Genomic DNA, 14,292 nt, shown 5'->3' with positions numbered 1-14,292 from the left:
ATTCTGCCTGAGATACTGCCTGTAGAGTCAACTTGCCTCTCCCAGTCAAGGTCCTAGAGCAGAGTGGAAAAACCAGCTCAGCTCATTTTTGACTGGGAGTGAAACGAGAGCGCAGTCTCGGAAGAAAGGCCACCTGAAGTGAGATTCACTAAGCAGGCAGGGCATAAATCAGAGGGAAAAGAATCATTTTTATGCCTCCCTCTCCCTGAGTGATTGTCGTATCCAATCTATCACAAGGTCCCGCCAATTCTCCCATCAGGGCAGACCTGGAGTCCCTCCTCTGCCTCCCTCTGTTCCTTTCGATGGCCAACACTTCCCCTCGGTTGACTCCCTCAACTCAATTCTCCACTCAACAGCTAGCATGAATCCTTTCATTCCAGCCCCATGTCACCCACCCAACTGCCTCTAACTCTTCACTTAGCAAAACTCTCCAATCCTTCCAGGGCCCTGTGGCCTTGAAGACTCGGTTTCTCAAAGAATCTACTCCTTCTGAGGGCTTTTCCACAACCTATTCCTCGCCCTGGGATTCTTTTGTCCACCTTCTCTGAGGACCATTCTCCAGTCTTAGTCCCAAAGTCATTTCTTGGAAGCCAGTTTCCAGTCACCCCAGCTTAAACTAGGTCTCCCATTTCTTTCCTTTGATATCATCTACAATGACTTGTAGTCTGTGTGTGTATGTCCACATGCATACATATAGATATATATGTGTATGTAGATATGCATGTACACTTATCTCTGCTTCAAGACTGTAAATTGAAATTGACCCATGGCCTGTTTCCACGGTATACCCAGCACCTAGCAGAGTATACAGGGTATGGCTGGAGTCAATATGTGTTCAACCATCAGATAAGATAACGTGCATGCCTGACTTGCAAGGAGGGAGGCCAGAATGAACAGTTCCTATCATTAACCACCAAGATAATGACTTTCCTGGAAGAGAAGACAATGTTTAACCAGTTGTCAGCGGGTGCAGGAAAATTCAAAACCTGGTATCATTATTTAAAACAGAAATTTCACAGACTTTCAATTGTGTGATGTACTTCTCACAACAGAGAGCCCCAAAGAAGACTTAAAGGAAGCAAGGTCACAATTCACAGATGAAAAATCCCTTCTACACATTTATAAACTCAGAAGAGGAGTTGATTTGATGACAAAGAAATAGCTACTGAAAAACAGCCACCTGCTGTCAACATGTTTTTGGTGCTTTCTTGAGAAAAACAGACAATTTTTGCCTGAACTGGTGAATGCTAACCTGCCACCTAGACCTCATTTCTTTGAATAGTCAGCTTTGTGGCTGATTTGCTTTTCACCCTCTCATTGATAGAGTTGGAGGTGAGTAGAGGTAAATTGAGGCAGTATTCAGGGCACAGGACAGGCACACTGAAGTAGTAACGAAGATTTCCTTCCAAGAAAAACCTGAGAAAAGAGAGAATTCTTTCCAAAATCCCTGCCCAATTGTTCTATATTCCAGAAGCTATTCATTTTCTCGGCTCCCACCACAGGAAAATGTTTGGTCTCAAGGGAAACAAGCTAATTAAGCAGTTGCTTAAGGGTGAAACCAAAATAAGTTAGGAAATTTTAATGGAGCCACTAACTGTTCCTCCTGAAATCTAATGAGGAGGACATTCCAATGGAAATCTGGCAGATAGATACCTGGAACCTATGACACAGCTTCTGTTATCCGCAGGCTGAGGCCAGGGGAGGGGCTGCCCTTTGATACTGCTGTGGGGGACAGAAGACAGAAATTAGTTTAAGCTGCAGAGGGCACCGTAGCTAAGCTGCAGGCACTGCCACTATTGGATTCCAGTAATTCAAACCATTGTCTGCCATCTCCAAAATGTAACAGGGCTCCCACAGTAGAGGGCTCTGGTCCACTTTTGTTTGATGGAACATTCTCAATCTGGACCTCATCCTCTTTACTGATGCCCTGAAACCCAGGCCCGCCGGCTCTGCAGGGGTCAGGGCCGCACGGTAGGCTATGTTCAGAATGCGGTGTAATAAAGAGCAGTGCAACTTTCTAAAATGTTCCAATGAAAAGGAAAAGAAAATTAAAAATTTAAGCCTCTTAAAATGTAAATGGTGCCAGCGTGCCTTGCAATTTGAACACTCTTACCCATTAAAAAAAATAAAAGCAATCCAGAAAGGTTATGAGATGAAGTACAAAGACTACTAAGAGTACTTAGAAGAATTTAGGGGAGATGGTGATTCTGCACCCCTCTGGCATGCTCATCCCATACCAGGAGGACCCTGGGCCTCGCTGTCCTCATCGGCCTTAATGTCAACCATCCCAAGGCACTCATAAAGCTGCTCTACATAAAAATCACGCTGACGACCCTGAAGTCTCTTGAGGCAAGAAGTGCTTCTGTAAATGCCTGATGGGATTCGTTTCATCAAGTAGCTCTCTACCCAAAATGGAGGGAAGAGAGGGTCACTTTTGCCAGACTGATGTTTCAGGACACTGCCACCTGCCTCCCCTCCCAGGCAGACAGCAATTTCTCTCACATTAGCTCTAACTAGGTCATTTTCCATGGAAGGTCGCCACAGTCCTTGCCAGCCTCCATGCAGTTGTCTTTCCAGCTGTCTTGTTCCCACGTGGTGCAACACTCTCATCTCACACCCAGAAGGTGGCTACCCCGGCCAGGGCGCCCCCAGAAACCACCCAAGGTGGAACCCAGTCAGAATCAAATGCTCCCGCAGCTCCGTGTCGCTGAATAGAACATCCTCTAGTGCCACTGTCATGGCCTGGGTGTGTGTCTGTTCCTGGGCTCTGCTGCTTGAGACCTTGTCCTCTTGAATTTTGCCTCCCCAGAATGACCAACCCTGTGCTGGCATTTAGTAGGCACTTGATCTGATGTTCTCCTAATTGGACATAATTGCCTGTTTTTTGTGCTTGGTTTTTTGGGTTTTTTTTACACAACTCTTTTCGGTTCTAGACATAACAGCTAAACACAGTATTTTTTCTACTTCACATTTAGAAAACTGGAAGTTTGCCACAGAGATGAGCAGAAATTTCCACAAGTGTATTTCTCTTCCTAGACATTAGGGGAATGGTGTTTCCTGACAAATACAATTCTCCTATGTGATGAAAGAATCACACACTGGGGCAGGACTGTCAGGTGTGGGGGACTCACAACATTTATTGTTGTGACTTTAGACAAATCAAGAGGACCTCTGACTCAGGTGGATTCACCGGCTCACAGCTCACGGGGTTAACATCTGTGCAAAAGAACAAGGTAGCTATTTTGTGGCTTAGCTTTCCACATTCATTCAATATTTAAAAGATCTCAAAAATTCTTACGCCTTTAAAAATACTACTTTGTTGATGAAAACCTTAGGTGAAAATGAAATTGTAGACTATGTGGCAACTGTTCTCTTGTTTGTGAGTGGATTATGGTTAACTTTTATTTTCTGACTTATTGGATACTTTTTCTGCTTGAAAACACTAAAAACTGAAATTTTCCAGAACATAATATATCCTAGATGCTATTTTTTAAGTGTTTTGCATGAATCGACTCTATGAACTGGGTTTCTTTATTAACCCCACTTTACAAGTGAGGATACTGAGGCACAAAGAGATGGGAACTTGTCCTATGACCCACAGTGGTAAATGGCAGAGTTGTGGCCTGACTCTATAGTCTGGTTCCAGAATCCAAATTCTTATTTATATTGCCCAAATGTCTGCATTCACCATTGAGAATATGAAGAATTACTGAGTTTTCATGATTTAAATGTAGTGCCCACACCATGTGACCTTGGCTGAGTCATTCAATTCCTTGGTGCCATACAGAACCCAACCTGGTCCCCAAATAGGTCTGGCCTTGGTCCTGGGCTTCTAGGAGGCAGCTCCACAAGGTGTGTTTTGTTTAGAGTGAGAGCTGGCCATGCCAGAAAGACCAGCAATGTCATTTAGGGGCTTCAGGCCACACTCAAGCCACACTTAGAGGGTCAACAGATCTACCACGTGGCAACATGTCATGGAGCCTCCACAAAACTCTAACCATCCAGAGTTGGGTGAGCTTTCCATGGGTATTTTCATTCATCAGTGCCAGGAAATTGCTGTGTCCCAGTTTGTGGGAAGAGATCAACAGACATTTTGCTTTTGGAACCCATGAACTCTCGGGGTCTCCTGTGATTGTTGTAGCTTATCTGTATCCTTTCAACTGTAATAAACTGAACCCATGTGGCTTCTAACAAACTACCGAATCTGCAATCTCTGAACTTGCAGTTGGTATCACAAGGGCAAGGTGGTCTCACATGGAGACTATCTCTTCTGAATTTGTGATTAGCCCTAACTTCTCATAGTTTCTCATTTTTCCCATGTGTAAAATGATAAATTTAGAAAGAAGGATTGCTGAAGTTTCCCCATGGAGTCTAACAGTATTATTCTGTGAAGGAAATTCGCAGCTTAGCAAGACTTTCTCAGAGACTGGAAGTCTTAACCCAAAAAAAGTCCACGGTGGGGAAATTGGGAGAGGTGGGAATCAGGACTGAAATTTCTCCTGCATAAATCACACAGCAAGGCAGCCATTTTGTGGCTTAGCTTTCCACATTCACTCAATACCTACCAGTGTCACCTAAAGGTAACGGTGGGTCATGATGGTGGTGGAGGGGGCGTGGGGGAAGCACAGATTCCTTTAGCTCTGAGTTTGCTTCTGGATCTAACTTGTGAATTATTTAGTGGGTTCTGTTCTACTATGGGTTGTTTGATTCAATGGAGCCCAGAGCCAGTTTCTGCTTTGGCCACAGGAGTCAGAAACTTCTGAGAGGTTGGACTCCCTGCAATCAGACTTGCACTGTCTTCAAAGATCAGGCTGCAATCGAGGCTATTCTGGGAGGTTGGCAGTCCTCACGGTGTCCTCTGATTTGACTTCCATTCTATTGTTCCCAACCTTTGGAGAGACCTCTACAAAGGAGTCTCTCAGCTTAGATGCTTCACTCAAATGTTTGTGATATATTCACAAATACTTTAGGAACAGCAGAAAGAGTTCTCAGTAAAGTTGTACAGCCCTTTGTTTCCCCAAATCAACAGGTCCAGGTGGTTGGACCTCACCTGACATTGCTTTGTTGACTTGCCCAGTGGGAGGATTGGTTATGCACCCCAGTCCTTGGTGAAGACCACAGACCACATGCTCTTCACCCCACAGATTACAAGGACACCCAGTCACCTTAATTCATGACAATAGCTTCTGATTTACATACAGCTTCTGTTTTAACAGACAGTGACAATAGTAATTATCCTTACTTGTTATTCCAGGCTGTGTTCATCATAATCTCACCTGGTCCTGAGAGTGGCACAGTAAGTTAGGTGCTGTTATTTGCCCATTGTTTTTAGAGCAGAAAAGTGAGTCTTAAGGAAGTAATTTACCCTGGTCACATAGTGTGGTGGGAAAAATAATGGTTCCCTAAAGAAGTCATATATTCTAATCCCCAGAAACTGTGAACGTGTCAAAGAGACTCTGCCAATGTGATTATGGATCTTGAGATACGAGATTACCCTGGATTATTCGAGAGGTCCGATGTATTACAAAAGGGAAGCAGTAGCATCAGTGTGACAATGGAGGCAGACATCAGAGCGATTTCAAGAAGGGGTCACAAGCCAGGAATGAAGGTAGTCTCCAGAAGCTGGTAAGTCAAGGAACAGATTCTCCCCTAGAGCCTACGGGAGAAACACAACCCCACAGACACCTCAATTTTAGAAGGCCAGAGCTGTACAAGAGTACATTTTTTAAAGCCACTAAATTTGTGGTCATTTGTGATAGTAACAAGAAGAAACTAATACTTCCATCTATGAAGTGGCTATTGGGGATTTGAATGCACACAGTCTGCCTCCAAAGAGAGGCAGATCAGTTCTTGCCTCAGTATCCCCATTGTGAGTCATCAGCCTCATCAGATCTGGAATCCCTACCACTGACATTCTCAGCCGCTAGTGGCTGTGGGTCCACCTCTTTGCAGCTCTAGGTCACAGCAAACACATAGACTGGTGGAGTCCTTCGGCCAATATGGAGACAAGGAACTCAGCTTGCAAGGCTGGCCTGCTTGCTCAGGCTGGCTGAAGCTCAGTTACCTCTCTTATAAAGTAGGTTCAATGATGGTGTGGGGCTTGTGGAGGTTTGGAAAGGATTCAATGAAATAGTTCGAGTAAGTCACTGAGTGCAGTGTCTGGCACAGAAAAACACACTAAAAATCTATTATTCTCTTAAAACTTTATTGAGTGCTTAATATCACTTCTAAGCCTTTTATTAGGGAGTCTTAACTTGAGAATATCAGGTTTGCAATAGACCATCACAAGATTTCATAAATAGAGAAAGAATGATTTCCTCATTTTATGTAATGCTTTAGATCTAATTCCCACTTATTAGCTGCTATTTCCAAATAAATGAGGTCATGGGTTGAATAGAGTCCTTCCAAAATCCATGTCCACCTTAAACCTCAGAATGTGACTTCGTTGGTAAATAGGGTCTTTGCAGATATGATCAAGGCAAGGATTAAAAGATTGCCCTGGATTTGGGAAGGCCCTAAATCCAGGAAGAGTGTCCTCACAAGGGGCAGAAAAGGACATTCAGGACACATAGCAGGAGGCCATGTGGTGATGGAGGCAGAAGCTGAGGTGATGCAGCTACAAACCAAGGAACCTGGCAGCTTCCACAAGCTATGGAGAGGCAAGGAACGATTCTCCCCTAGAGCCTTCAGACTTGCTGATTTCAGACTTCTAACCTCCTCAAATGTGGCTAATTCATCTCTGTCACTTTAAACCACCCAGTTGTGGTCATGTGTTAGCAGTCCTGTGAAACTCACACCAATGGTAGTTTTTTGTGCTCCTCAAATAACCCTGCTAGCAGGAGAGACGTCCTCCATTCTCACGCCTTCTTTCCACACAGAAGTCAGATCTCATGTGAAAAACAGCCCTTCCTCATCTCTGCTTTTCAGGATTGGGACTGCAGCAAGGAAAGCAACGCCAAGTCCATCAGGGTGACGATCCAGTGTACAGAGGCCCCCACATGGTATAAGAGCAGCGTAAGTGTTTCTCTGCTTCTAAGTATCTATGTGACCTCGAGGGGTGACTTAAACCTTTGAGGTTTCCATTTCCTCAGAGTGAACTGGCTGAAGAACACACCTTTAAGGCCCCTACCATCATGGAATTATTCAGCAAAGAATTGCCCTAAGAGCAAAGAGAGACAAAAGAAGATGTGAAGAACCTTGGGACCTTGCACGCATCCTCCCCAAGGGAAAGTCCCCCACGTAAATGCTCACAACCCACGTGTTCCTGGGGCTCTGCCATAGTCCAATTTTGTGTCTGCAGTTGCCTACTTTGAAGAACTCATGGAGCATGTGAGCCCCGACGGCAGATTTTAAATGCCACACTCTCACCAACTTGGTAGATTATTGCCACATCAGCATTCGTGATGGGCTCAAAGAAATGCACCCGGAGGGTTTCACTTTCTGTCTCTGTTGAGCTACATGAACATGTCATCCTTGTTTCAGTAGCTCTGGCTGCAAATATTATCACAGAAGTTTTTCCTGGGTCAGGTGGGGCCTCTCCTGGTCTTCCTGAATGGAAATTCACTCCCCACAGCAGGCTGGGTCTTACCTACTCACCTGGCAGCACTCAGTGCAAGGTTAGAGGAGACTTGATAAGAGAGAAAATACAATCTTTCAATCTTTAGATCACTAACGCAGGATCCATGTTTCCAACAAATCTCACGGGCTATATGGAAACCAAGGAAGAGTTCATCCAAGCCACATTAAATTTCTCTCCTGCTTAGTCCAAGACCTTTAACCTACATTTATTTCTTGTATTACCACGTCATTCTTCCCCTTTCCCCCAAATCTCTCCACCCACAGCAGCCAGCGAGCTGTGAATTTTGATTTGTTTATATTCTTTTATCGCTTGACAAGTTCATGTCCATTTACACATCCTAATCAGGACAAGTGACAGTCCTGCCACCAGCTGCAGCAGTTGGAGTCACCAGCATTTCACTTTCTTGGAGACCTTGTGAAATTCTCCTACCATATTTTTCTGCTGAAGGAAAATAACCAAGAATGTGAAGGAAAGGAAGCAGGAGGGCTGATGTTGATAAATGACTCCCAGTGGATGAGAGTGAAAACCTTAGACTCTGAAAATCGTACAAAAGATGACTTTCAGGAACATGATTCAACTGCTATTACTAATTTCTTGGACATTTTAACCAACAAGTGAACACTTGGAACAGGTTAATGTCAAAGAAAAATATAAAAATAAATTATTTAACAAAATTACTTTGGGAGAAAAATTCATAGAGAGTAGAAAAGTGACAGCTGTTTCCAAGTGACACCAGGGCTGGGGCAAGGGGAAGTTTGGGGACAGAAAAGTCCCAACTACAGAAAGGGGAAGAGTGACCACCTATAGTGGTCTTCAGGTGGCACTAACTAAACAGGATGACTGTGCAAGATGGCCGCTCTGGGAAAAGCAACAGCCCCACGGATAGGAGGGGTCCCAACCACCCTCTTGGTCCCCCTCAGGTAGATTCCAGAGCTAGCAAGCTCCCTATGCTGCCCCAAACCCCACAGAGATCAGAAGAAAGTCCAGGTTGCTGGGATTCCTTTGGTTCTCAAGTCTAGGTGCCAAAGCAGGCCCATCAGCAGCCAGCAGTGCCTGGTGACTAATTTCTCAGGGCTCAGAGGATTACTTTTAAAGGTATAAATGAATGTCACTCTTTGAACCCCAGAACACAGCTCACCCACTATGAATCATTGAGCTAATCCAGGTAGGACTTTATATGGGGAGGCTGTATTATTTGTCCTGGGCCCAAGGAAGAAAGCAAAGATATATTTAAAGCAGGGTGCTTTCAGAGCACATTAACACAGTGAGTTATATGGGGAATGCAAATGAAAACAGTGAAAGTGACCTTGAGTTCTGCAGTTCAAACCAGCTCCCTTGTTAGCTAATAGCCAAGCTGATTGAAAACATCAACAGCAGAGTTTACAGATGTTCTGTTTATTAAACAGAAAACATTAACAACTTGGTTGTACATTAAAACACACGATGATATAAAAATAAGCAGAGGGCAAAGGACGAAAGTTTAGTGAATTTTCCCTGAGCATTTTTTTTGAATGTGCCATTTCAGCCCAACCATATTTTCAAATATAAGTCAAGGAAGGAATTCCATAGACTTTTTTCAGCACCATTCTCATCCCTACAAGGTTAGAACTCCAGGGGACACTTTCATTTTACAGGAAAAGAAAGGGAAAACCAAGGCATTCAAATGTCTCGCCCGAGATTGTTTTGGAGATGAATCTAGAATGCAGATTCCTGTCCAGGCCCAAACCACGTGTCTTAAACTCTTTAAAGCCTTGGACTGGGTGCAGAGATAATGACAGAACACCACAGCAAGTTCACCTCGGAGTTACTGTAAGCCTGCCATGCTAATTAAATTCTGACTTCTGTCAAATACGGCTTCCAGTCAAAGTCTCTACCGCTTGTAGGACAGAAGCGATGTCTAATCATGTGTCTAAAAAGCTTCACACACTACCTGAAATTGTCCACAGCTGCAGGGTCAAGTCTGCCTCTCCCCACCCCATCCCTTTACTCAGACCTCTACATTTGATGTAGGGACAGGAGACAGGAGCCCTCCCCTATCTCAGGTAAAGCCCCCTGACACATGGTGGTCAGCTTAGGCAAGGTGCGCAGCCTCTAGCCTGGCAGACGCAAAGTTGGTTAAAACTGATCTCAGCCTTGTAGGAGAGCCCATTCTGTTCCTTCCCCTTTCTGTGACAAACCAGGGTGCCTGGAGGTACAACCAAGTTGCCATCATTGGTAGAGAGGTAAAAACCCTGTCTTGTCCTTCACAGTTCCAATGAAGGCATCCAAGAGATTCAGCAGTACTGACAACATCTTGCGGGATTCATCATTTGACCTAGAATAGGTCAGAAGAGAGATCAGAGTTTGAGCCCACTTTCCAGCTCTACAAAATCCATGGCTGGCACTGAGTCCAGGGGAAAGTTCAAAAACTTGACCAGCATCTCCCTAAAAAAGGTGAACTGCAGAAACCGACTTCCATATGCTATTATCTAGAAGGGGGCAGTCTGCAGAGCAACACACATGCGTGTTCTGGAATGGGTTTACATAGGGTGTATGCCTTGCACATAAGCCTGGACATTGAGAATCCAAATGTGTCAGACATGTGGACGCCCGAGGAGAGTTTCTAGGAAAATGAGGACACCAGCGAGGCTCAAGGCCAGTCAGGCCCATGAGCTTGGTTCACTTCAGTTTCAAGCCATTGTGGTTTTGTGGTCACAGACAAAAGGCATTTCATTCCCAGGGCCTTTCAGGAAGGAAATTTTATAGCATCCCATATAGGTGCTACTGGTTAATAATCTTCCATAGCCAAAAGAGATGGAAAAACTAGGAAGAGATCCACCCACAGACCCAGGTAACTGCCCAGATTTCTAATAGGTAGAAACAAGGACCAAGAGACTAGGGTTTTTACTCCCAGTTCTGTTTCTAAGAAGCTACCTGAGCTTAGGCAAGTCCCCAAGACTGCCGGACTGTTCTCCATGAAATAATGGTAGGGGTATTACTTTCCCTATTCACCCAAAGACTAGTGTGAGACTCATAAGAAACCTTAGTAAGAATCCTGAAAAGTTCCCTATGAGCAAGAGAAAGACAGTGCAGTTCACAATGGACTATGGTCCCCTCTCTCCTCAAGGTGAGGTCATGGCTCCAGCTGGCTCCCAGAGGGGGCCGAGTTATCATCCAGTTCTCCGGAGCCTGCCAGCTCCCAGGGGCTCAGAGATCAAGGTACACTAAGCAGTTGCTGAGCCAGAAAGAGTGACTGCAGAAGGCACATCTCCTTCACGGAAGCCCCAGGGCAGAAGTCCTCTGTCTAAGCTGGTCATGAATCCAGGAGCAGGCATGTACTTCCTTTAATTAAAAAGGTAAAAATCTTACTCTGACCTGAATACCTTAATATATTTCAAAGAGGACCCTGCTGCTTTCCTTGTGTACCTGCTGATTCAGCCTCCAGGTTTACACATAGATCAGATGGGTCAGATTTTGGAAACAGAAGTGTGGTTCATGCAGAAACCAGGTCAACAATTAGCAGCTGCAGCCATTCATTAAGAGCTTCACCAAGCCTGTGTTCAGCTGTATAATGAGATTGAGTAAAACCTGGACTTAATCAGACTCACTCTACCCTGCTACAGGGAGCGAATTCACAGCCCTGAGTACACCCCCCACCTCCTCCCCATGACCATTTATTCATTCTGTTGCTGCCCTCATACTGGAGCCTGAGCAATGGAATCAGGAGCTAGGTCCTGAGCAAGCTCCCCCTTCCAAAGCACTACTTTGAATTGCTTGATTAGCAAGAGGCCAAAAGAAATCAGAGAGGATGCGTTCTTTTTGCAAAGGGTGAAGGAACCATGCTTGCACTGGCTCTAGCTGCTGAGGGCAGCACAAGGAGAACATGAGTCAGGGACGATGAGTCCTGCCCAGCGGCAGCCACGCATTCCTGCAAGGCATGTGCAGAGGTGACAGGCAAGCAATGCACATGCTCACAATGGCCAAGGCATTGGCCAGAAAGCCACAGCTGACGCACAACCCGATGACCAGGAGGAAGTCAGAAGACTCTTTCTGCTTAGATCACAGGCATCCTGCACACTCCCTCCTCTTACGCAGGTCCATGAGGACAGAGAGGTTCTCCCAGGTAGAGAGCGCCCCCGTGTAGAATTAAGAAAAGGAAGAGACTAGATACAGATACACAATATATTGTGCTGATAATACATATGTGTGTATACACAATTAAGAAAAATAGGATTATATGAATACATATACACCGTATTAAGTTTTATATATGGTATATAAAATGCAGAAAATTGAGGACTATCTATCTACTCCCAAAGAAGCTGATACCCACACAATGACATTCTGCAATGAAGCAAGAGCCTTGGCCTTCTGATTTCCTTTGTCCCTCCACACCTCAGAACCACAATTGAATTATGTTCTTAATCCACATCAGCACTTCCAAACAGAATTTCAGGGAGGTGCAGGGGTATTGGAGTTCACTATGCTGATGAGACCCTAAAAGCCTGGACTGATTTCTGAGAATAAGCCCTGAGCAGCTGAAGGAAGATGAGAGGATTCAGCAAATGAGGAAGATAATAGTAACTGGCCATCAACGGCAGTTCCAATGGAAAGAGACCTCATCGGAAAGTCCGATGAGAAGCGCAGCCTGACAGAGACAGCGTCCGCCAAAGAGATCTAATTAGGGTGCAAAGAGACTCTGCAAAACACCCAAAATAGAGTAAGAATTTTCATTGAAAAACTAATATTTGAACTTAGTGATTTAAAGAATTTATAAAAGTGAGTGGTCACAATCTAGAACCAACTAGACTATGGGAGGCCTGGGGGAAATACATTGTCACACAGAGGACGGGACAAAGGGGAAAAGCATGAGGGCAGATCCAGAAACCTTCATGTGGAGAAGAGATGGTCTAGAAGGGAAAACAGGAACAGCGAGGGGAGTTAATGATTAAATAAGTAGAAGAGAAAAACACGTCCTGTCTGAAGAAAGACTTGAGTCAGCAGATGGAAAGGCCTCCCTGAGCTGCACAGCATGCGTGGAAAAGGGACACAGCTCTAGTGAAATCCCCATATGCCAGGAATTAAAGGTGGGGAACGCACATTGTCTCTCAAGGTATCGTCCATGAACTTGCTGCGCCAGAACAAGAAACTTGTTAAAAATTAGATTCCAGACCTTCTGCATCTCATCCTGGGGGTGTTTGGGGAAGTACATACTACAATTCATGGGGAGGAGCCGCAGGTGGAGGGCATTGAAGTTGCAGGAAGGGTCCTCATCGAATGACAGGAAGGCTGTCCTATCCAGCAGTCCGGATGCTCTTCCTCAGTGAAGTGTGGCAAATTCTCACCCAAGTGTACAAACTTGCACACAAAGACAATGTCCCAAGTGGTGCTGGCCTTTTTGGGGACACCAGCTGGAAATGACATCAGCAACTTCGTAGCTTTTAAAAAACTACTCACAAGAGGTTATAACTTGACTTTGATCTTCGTAAAGTGAAAGGAAACATACAGAACTGAATTATCTAAAGAAATCACTTTCCATGTTATTTATTTTTTTTTAAGATTTATTTATTTATGCACACAAGAACCAGGGTACAGTCCAGATGTGGGGGGGGGTGAAAGGATTCACCAGAGACAGAGTGGGGAACAGAACAGGCGGATCAACTGAAACACACTGCTGAGGGGAGCAGTGGGTGAGTCAGGAGAGGTCTGCTGCTCCATGTGGGCCAGCTCCCTGGCTGGGGATCGAACTCATGTTGCAGAGGCTGTGGATTGCTTCACAGTTCTGTGCTCAACCCCCTGAGCCACCAGGGAGGCCCCTATTTAATGGACATTCCTACAAAACACAAAGCCCAGCATCTACTAGGCAACGAAAGGCCAGTTCTCAAACTGGCAAGGACACATTTCTCTAGGGAGAGGTTTGATTGAGGGAAATTTTCATCTCCAGGGCATGTCACAGATCTTCTCCTTCCAAAGATCATCTGGGTTTAGGAAATAACTTCTTTTTTTTTTTTTTTAAACATTTGTGAGATAGAATTTAAGACAAAAATGCACCTATTTGAAAAGTACCTTTGCTGAGTGTATCCATCTGTGCGATACAACGTAAACTTGGCCCCTTTGCTCCAGCTCTCACTGTAGATTACTTTGTATTTTCTTCATATAAATGAAATCATGGTGCATCAGTTTCCGAGGGATGCAGTAGCAAATGATGACAAACTAGACGGCTTGAAACAATTGAAATTTATTCTCTCACAGTCCTGGAGACCAGAAATCCAAAATCAAGCTGTCTGCAGGACCTGGCTCCCTCGAAGGTTCTAGGGAGAGCACATCCCAGCCTCTCACAGCTTTGGGGACTCCAGGTGTTGCTCCACCTGTAGCAGCTGAACTTCAATCCTGCATTGGGCCTCCTCCCCTGTGTGCTGTCCTTTCTCTCACAGGACATCAGTCTTTCGATTTAGGGCCCACCTTAAATCCAGGATAGAGACACCTTGAGATCCTTAACTTAAATACATCTGCAAGACCCGATTGCCTAACAAGGTCACTGTCACCAAGGGAGTAAAAAGGCAGCTCTCCTTTCTTCTCATACTATTACTATGAGACTTCTGGCTCAGCAATTCCCATGACAACAGAGGGGGGTCCTATAATTTAACTCAATTCTCTCACCCTCTGCTTGGAGTAAAGTCAGATTCTTCAGGTTAAGGGTTCAATCCCTACAAGACAATCCCCCCAACCCCCCA

General features: G+C 44.9%; 1 long non-coding RNA gene across 1 annotated transcript; it reads left to right on the top strand.

The window, feature by feature from the left end:
- Positions 1 to 5,900: 5,900 nt before the first annotated feature.
- LOC119243765 (uncharacterized) lies at positions 5,901 to 13,077 on the top strand. The gene is made up of 4 exons (XR_005124813.2): positions 5,901 to 6,076; positions 6,928 to 7,014; positions 9,829 to 10,012; positions 10,686 to 13,077. It is a non-coding gene; the product is annotated as an uncharacterized LOC119243765 (long non-coding RNA).
- The last annotated feature ends 1,215 nt before the right edge of the window (positions 13,078 to 14,292 follow it).

This window comes from Talpa occidentalis, unplaced genomic scaffold, assembly GCF_014898055.3.
Source record: "Talpa occidentalis isolate TD23 unplaced genomic scaffold, MPIMG_talOcc4v2.1 talOcc4.13, whole genome shotgun sequence".
Lineage (NCBI taxonomy): Eukaryota > Metazoa > Chordata > Mammalia > Eulipotyphla > Talpidae > Talpa > Talpa occidentalis.
This window is presented reverse-complemented; position numbering and strand designations above follow the sequence as displayed.